We start from the raw sequence: 6882 nt of genomic DNA, 5'->3' as shown, positions 1-6882 counted from the left end.
GCTTCCTTGGCGGTGCCCAGCACAGGGAAGAATGGGCCGGGCGCCCTTGCTTCTCCCCTGCGGCGGAGTGCACGCCCCGATCTGTGGCTGCCGGAGAGGCTGCCGGAAAGGGAAGGGGAGCCCTCAAACCAGGCGCAAGATTCAACCGCTCCCCGCTCGTCCTTCTGAAAACCACCGGATCCCAGGACCCTGATGCATGGCCGAAGGGCCGCAAGAAACTGGTGAGTCAGAGGCCCTGTCGCAGGTGAGACCGCCCACAGGGCGTGGCCTGGCTCCGCCACTGGGTTTGCACGAGGCCAGGACAACCGGTCAGTTCAGGGAAGGCCGTCACCCGTGCCCTCAGTCAGCGGGCCGCTGGCGCAAGGCCCCCTTTCCCCCTGTCCCTCACCCCTGCTGACACCCCCCCACACCGATGGCCTAAAACTTTGCAGGAGAACCCTTGGATTTTTCTTCCTGGGAAGGTCTTCTAATGTTCACCCTGGCTTTCTCCTCTCGATTTACACAGACAGTGAGAACCACAGAATTCAAGTTATTCGCTGAAGGACGGAGCCTGGATGGGAACTCCGGCCCAATTCTCCCGCTACCACATCAACAGACCACATCTACCAGCCGAAATGTGGTCCCCTGGCCACACCCCCTTTTTGTCATATAACTGCTCCCTGACTTTCTTCTTCCAAATGACAAGGGCTTTTATTTTATTTGGTCATTTCTAGTTTTTACAATAATGCTAAATTAACATTCAGAATTCTGACAAAGAAAAAAAATAGCAGATAAACCAAAAGCACAGCATTTATGTTCGTATTATTTTTATCACTATTTTATTATCATACTTAAACTATTTTTTAAAAAATTATTTTTAAATTATTACATTATTTTATTATCATTAATTAGTTTTGATTGGTGTAAAATTTGCTTAACATAAATTTAACCATTTTCAAGGGAGCGACTCCGTGGCATTTGGTACAATCGCAAAGTCGTGCAACCATCACCTCTATGGAATTCCAAACCATTTTCTTCAGCCCCAAAGGAGCCCCCATACCCACCGGCAGTCCTCCTCCCCCCTTCTTTCTCCTCCTTGGCCTCTGGCAACTATTAATCTGATTTCTGTCCCTATGGATTTACCTATATTCGATATTTCATACGAATGGGATCACACAATATGTGATCTTTGTGCCTGACTTTTTCGTTAATTATTTTAAAGCACCGTTTTCTACTTTAAGAAGTAGATAAAGTAGAAAACATTAAACTTAGTAGGATTATTAAGTGTTCACTCCTTAGTAGACTTTCAAGTTCAAGGGTGTGGTGGTATTTTATTTATTCTTTTTAAATAAATAAATAAATAAATTTATTTATTTATTTATTTATTTTTGGCTGCGTCGGGTCTTCGTTGCTGCACGTGGGCTTGCTCTAGTTGCGGAGAGCGGGGGCTGCTCTTCGTTGTGGTGCACGTGCTTTTCATTGCAGTGGCTTCTCTTGTTGTGGAGCATGGGCTCTAGGTGCGCGGGCTTCAGTAGTTGTGGCACGAGGGCTCAGTAGTTGCGGCTCGCGGGCTCTAGAGCAGAGGCTCAGTATTTGTGGCGCAGGGGTAAGTTGCTCCGCGGCATGTGGGATCTTCCCGGACCAGGGCACGAACCCGTGTCCCCTGCATTGGCAGGTGGATTCTCAACCACTGCGCCGCCAGGGAAGTCCCTTTTTTTTTTTTAAACCATGCTGTACTTTACATCCCCAGGACTAATTTGTCTTATAACTGGAAGTTTGTTCCTTTTGACCCCTTCACCCATTCCCCACTCCCTGCCTCGAGCAACCCCAATCTCTTCTCCACATCTATGAGTCCATTTTTTTTAAAGATGCCACATATAAGTGAGATCATTCAGCATTTGTCTTTATCTGGCTTATTTCCCTTAACATAAGGCCGTCAAGGTCTATTGAGGTCCAAAAAATAAACAAATATTTCCTTTATCCTTTTTGTTTTGTTTTTTTGCGGTACGCGGGCGTCTCCCTGCCGTGGCCCCTCCCGTTGCGGAGCACAGGCTCCGGACGCGCAGGCCCCGCGGCCATGGCTCACGGGCCCAGTCGCTCCGCGGCACGTGGGATCTTCCCGGACCGGGGCACGAACCCGTGTCCCCTGCATCGGCAGGCGGACTCTCAACCACTGCGCCACCAGGGAAGCCATGCTTTATCCTTGATTTATCCCTCTGCCTGGGCAAACTAGTACCACTACCTTATATGTATTTTATTACTATTATTATTATTATTATTAATATACTTTATATTTAGAACAGTTTTAGACTCACAGGAAAATTAAGCAGATAGTACAGAGAGTTAGTACAGTGAGCGTATAGGAATATACTACCCTACGCCCTTCACACAATTTCCCTTATCATTAACATCTTACGTTAGTACAGTACAATTAATGAGCCAGTATCAATACATCATTATTTAAATCAATAGTTTATTCAGATCTCCTTAGTTTTTCCCTAATGTCCTTCTGTTCTAGGAGCCCATCCAGGATGCCACATTACATAGAGATGTCATGTCTCCTTAGACTCCTTGTAGCTGGGACAGTTTCTCAGACTCTCCTCGTTTTTGAGGACCTTGGCAGTTTCAAGGAGGACTGGTCAGGTTTATTATAGGTTACCCTGTTACTGGGATTTGTCTGATGTCTTTCTCACTATGAGACTGGTGTTATAGGTTTTTGAAAGGAAGGTCACAGATGTAAAGTGCCATTTTCTTCACATCATATTAAGGGTACAGATCAACATAATTTATGACTGTTGATCTTGACGTTGGTCAGCTCGCTAAAGCAGTGTTTGTCAGGTTTCTCCACTGTAAAGTTACTCTCTTTGTCCATCCCTTCCTGACTTTTAAATTTCAAAAAATCTTATTCTCGTCACTAGATTGCGCTGCTTATGTAACCAAGTGGATGCTTTGTGTAGACACAGCCTTGAAGGTTTGCGTGGCCTTGCTGTCTGTTCTGTAGTGCAATGGTCCAAATGGAGGCAAACATATTCAGAGGTTGTGTGTGCCCCAAACTGCAGCTGTGGTTTTGAACACGGGGAACGAACCACATTGACAGGAGAACCAAAGTTTCTGCTGGAACGCTGGACACTTTCTGGGAACAGCCAGCAGTTCTTCTCTGCTTGAATTCTTATTTAAAACTCTTCCCTGTTTTATCGGTCATGGAATCACAGCCAGTATGAGCAAAAGCAGGAAGGCAGGAGCAAATAACAGAATCAAAGTTCATGTAGTCATTCAACAAACGTTCTTACAACGGGCCCGACATTCAGCAAGGGCGCTTCATCTGGATAATTAAGCTCCCTGTGACAAACAGGGATTGTCCTTCTGCAGTGTCACAAACAACGCTTAACAAAGCGAGGGAAGCCATTTAATACGTGGTGTATAATGGAAAACCCAAAAGTATAGCTGCAAAACCTATGAAAATAGTCATGCTGTTGTTTCCATGAAAATTCAAGTAATGAGGGACTAACTCAAGGCTCTCGACACTGAGATTTAGGAATAAACCTTTGCCTGGATGTTTTCAGTTAGAGATAAAGGGTAACAAGGTTGATTTGGATGGTGGCGAGATTATGCCCAAGGCCCCCTTCACTATACTTGGTAATACCTCCAGAGTTCTTTGGTGAAAAACTTGAACGTAGTACAAAAACTTCTGACAAGAGAGGACAGTAGGCACCCCTCCTTATCAAATAAGACTGAGAGGGAATTGAATAAAGTTAACTGGGTAATTGGAGACTTTACACAATTATGTGGAAAACAACTTTCTGGGCCAGGAGCTTCTAATGCAGAACAGCACATCACTCCACTGACCCACGCTTTGGCTACAGCACCAGAGCACGGGAGAGGGGAGGGAGGGCAGAGTATGTGGAGGAAGAGGATGTCTGGCAGCTAGGCTGGGTAGTTCGTGTCTTGGGGGAGGTCATTCTGGGGTGCATTTGAAGGCACAGGTGACAGGTGAGCCGCAGACAAAAGCCATTGAATCGTAAACACACTTAGAAAGGTGGTCGAGAGGAAGACAAAAAACACCAACCTGATGGCTGATTATCACCACCCTGATCATCACAGTATGATTAACTTGTACAGGGCATTCTGGCCCCCAATGGCTGTCATATCCATTTTCTCAACAGATCTTTAAGAATGCGGATTTAAAATTGGTCAGTTCCTTTGAGCGGCGTAACTGTTACGAACTGAATGTTTGGTATCTGCCCCGAGTTCATATGTTGAAGCCCTAACCCCCTAACGTGGCTGGAATGAAATGTAGCCTTTGAGGAAGGAACTAAGGTCAAATGAGATCATGGAGGTGAGGCCCTGGTCCAGTAGGATTAGTGTCCTTATAATAAGAGTCAACCGAGAGCTTGCTTTCTCTCTCCCGGTACAGACACACCGAGGAAAGGCCACATGAGGTCACAGTAGGAAGGTGGCCATGTGCAAGCCAGGAAGAAAGCCCTCACCAGAAACCGAACTGGCTAGAAACTTCGTCTTGGACTTCTGGCCAATGTCTGTTGTTTAAGCCACCCGGCCTGGTATTTTGTTATGGCAGCCCAAGCAGACTAAGACATTAGAGGCACATGGAGGCTTTCAGCTGGAGCTTCAGGACTATGCCGTACTTGCCACTGGAGGTGGGGAACTGGGCTCATAGACTTAAATCAAAACCTTATATTGGGGTACTTTGCAGTCACTGCCAAGACGTGTTTCAGTCTCCTTGGAAAGGGTGAAATGAGCACTCTGGTGGGTTTCAGTTAATGTCTCTGGTCCACCCGGTAGGGGGAGCGGCTCATCTGGGTTTGTCAGGTTTCATCACTGTGAGTTCACCTCTGTCCCTGGCAAACCCAGACCGTTGGTCACCCTGCCACCCAGTAATCTGCCCTGGATATCTTCATTTTAATAACCTGGTTTATGAATAATCTGGATTCATTTTAATCTGAAATTACTACCTGACCTTAGAGTGGGTCTCTGCCTGCTCCCGCGGGGCGTTCTAATGACGGAGCGGGCTGCAGGCACAGCTCCACTGGGAAGCATCTCAACATACCAAGGTCAGGTATTTGTCAGGAAACCTGGAAGGCCATTGCTACCATCTAGTGATCCAGTAACACCATTGCTCTCATCGGCTGGTCTCACTAACTGCAGAAAGCAAAATGCCCCCAAAGCTGGGACTTGGGACCAGAGAAAATGATGGTAGAAAAATTGGAAAGCTGCCAGGCTTGTGGCCGAGCTGGGGAATTCCTGGAGAGGCGTTCCTGGGAGAAACTGAGTTGCATCAGGCTCCCTAAGGCCTGGCTCTGGTACTCAGAACAGGAAGGCCGCTCCCGGAGAGGGGAGCAGGAAAGGGTGGGCTGATCCCATTTCTGGTGGAGTCGCCTTTGGGACTGTCAGCTGCCCCTGTGACTCCTACTAGCTTTGATCTCCAGGACAGGCCAAATGGACCCCTTCCATTTCCTTGAAATGGTAGGCTTTATTTATGTCTATATCATCTCTGTAGACGTGTATGATGTGGGTTTCCAACACTGTGTTTCTTCAGCTGCACTTTCATAATTTACTCTGCCAGGCTCGGCCTATCCTTGACATATCAAGCCATTAACTTGACATCAGAAAACGTCTGTGAGGCCTCTACATACTTTCCTCTGATCGTCAGGCCCTACGCTAGCTGGAAATAGAGTCACTAGGCTGGAAGAGGAAAAAGAATTGGTCTAAACGGTCATGGAAAAGTCTAAACACAAGATTTTCTTTCTCTCTCCACTTGGAATGATTTATTTTCATGGTTTTATGAGACTTTAATGAGGAAACCTTATCTCTATGCCTGGTAATTATCAACCAAATTTCCATTTCCTGTCAGAAAATCCACAATAAGTAAAACAAAAATGGTGGAATCGGGAGACTCTTTGACCTCTGCGACCTGTGTGGCTGAGGAAAAACACTGCCACACGGAGGAGGTGACAACGAAACACGTGTGTGACTTGCCTTGTACACCGTTGCTGCATCCGGATTGACGTGTAACTCAGTCAGTTGCGTGTAACTCGGTGCAAGCAGACGAAGTTGCCCTGATCATTCTGAATGCTATCCCACGACATAGCTCATTAGAACAAAGGAAAGTACAATTTCCCTCTTTATGATTTAACGTAATTTCTAGTCTGGTGAACAGTTCCTTCTGCTGGATGAATGAGGTCACACCTGAAGCTAAGGCCTGACAAGATGCTACGGACTTTGCATTTTGAGAAGCTGAGATTTGGGTTTTTTGGTCTGGGGGGTTTCTTTGTCCACACATCGCAGCTTTTGCCTGTACATAAAGAAGCTACCATTTGGGTCACTCAGTGAAATTGCCATGATTCAAGCCATAAGGATGGACGCGCCCCAGGACCTTGGGATTCAAGCAGAGCGCTTGTCAAACCTCCCAAACCTCTAGGATGGAAGAGGAGCTCAAATGAGCTCACCGGAAAGATGGAGGCCAGTGAGAGTGTTAGAATCTTCTTAGAATTTTAAGGTGCCATAGCACCCAGAGCAGCCCGGAAGTCAGAACACATCAAATCTTTATTTTCAGTTCCAGTCTAGTTAACAAGGTGAGGACCTCTTTTGCTTACACGTTTCTCCAGGTGTAAGATTCGTCATGCTCCCAGGTCACCTATGGATTTCGTCCTGCTTGTTCTGTCATTTGAAAACAATTCTGCTCATACTTATTGTATATTTATTAGCGTCTGGGCCAGTGATAAGAGAACCTGAATAAGAATGTAATGACTTACTTTATTATTTTTTATTTATTTATTTATTTATTTTTTTTTGCGCTATGCGGGCCTCTCACTGCTGTGGCCCCTCCCGTTGCGGAGCACAGGCTCCGGACGCGCAGGCTCAGCGGCCATGGCTCACGGGCCCAGC

The sequence above is a fragment of the Physeter macrocephalus genome, chromosome 20 (assembly GCF_002837175.3).
Source record: "Physeter macrocephalus isolate SW-GA chromosome 20, ASM283717v5, whole genome shotgun sequence".
NCBI classification, from domain to species: domain Eukaryota; kingdom Metazoa; phylum Chordata; class Mammalia; order Artiodactyla; family Physeteridae; genus Physeter; species Physeter macrocephalus.
The sequence above is the reverse complement of the archived record's forward strand: the minus strand, read 5'-3'. Positions refer to the sequence as shown.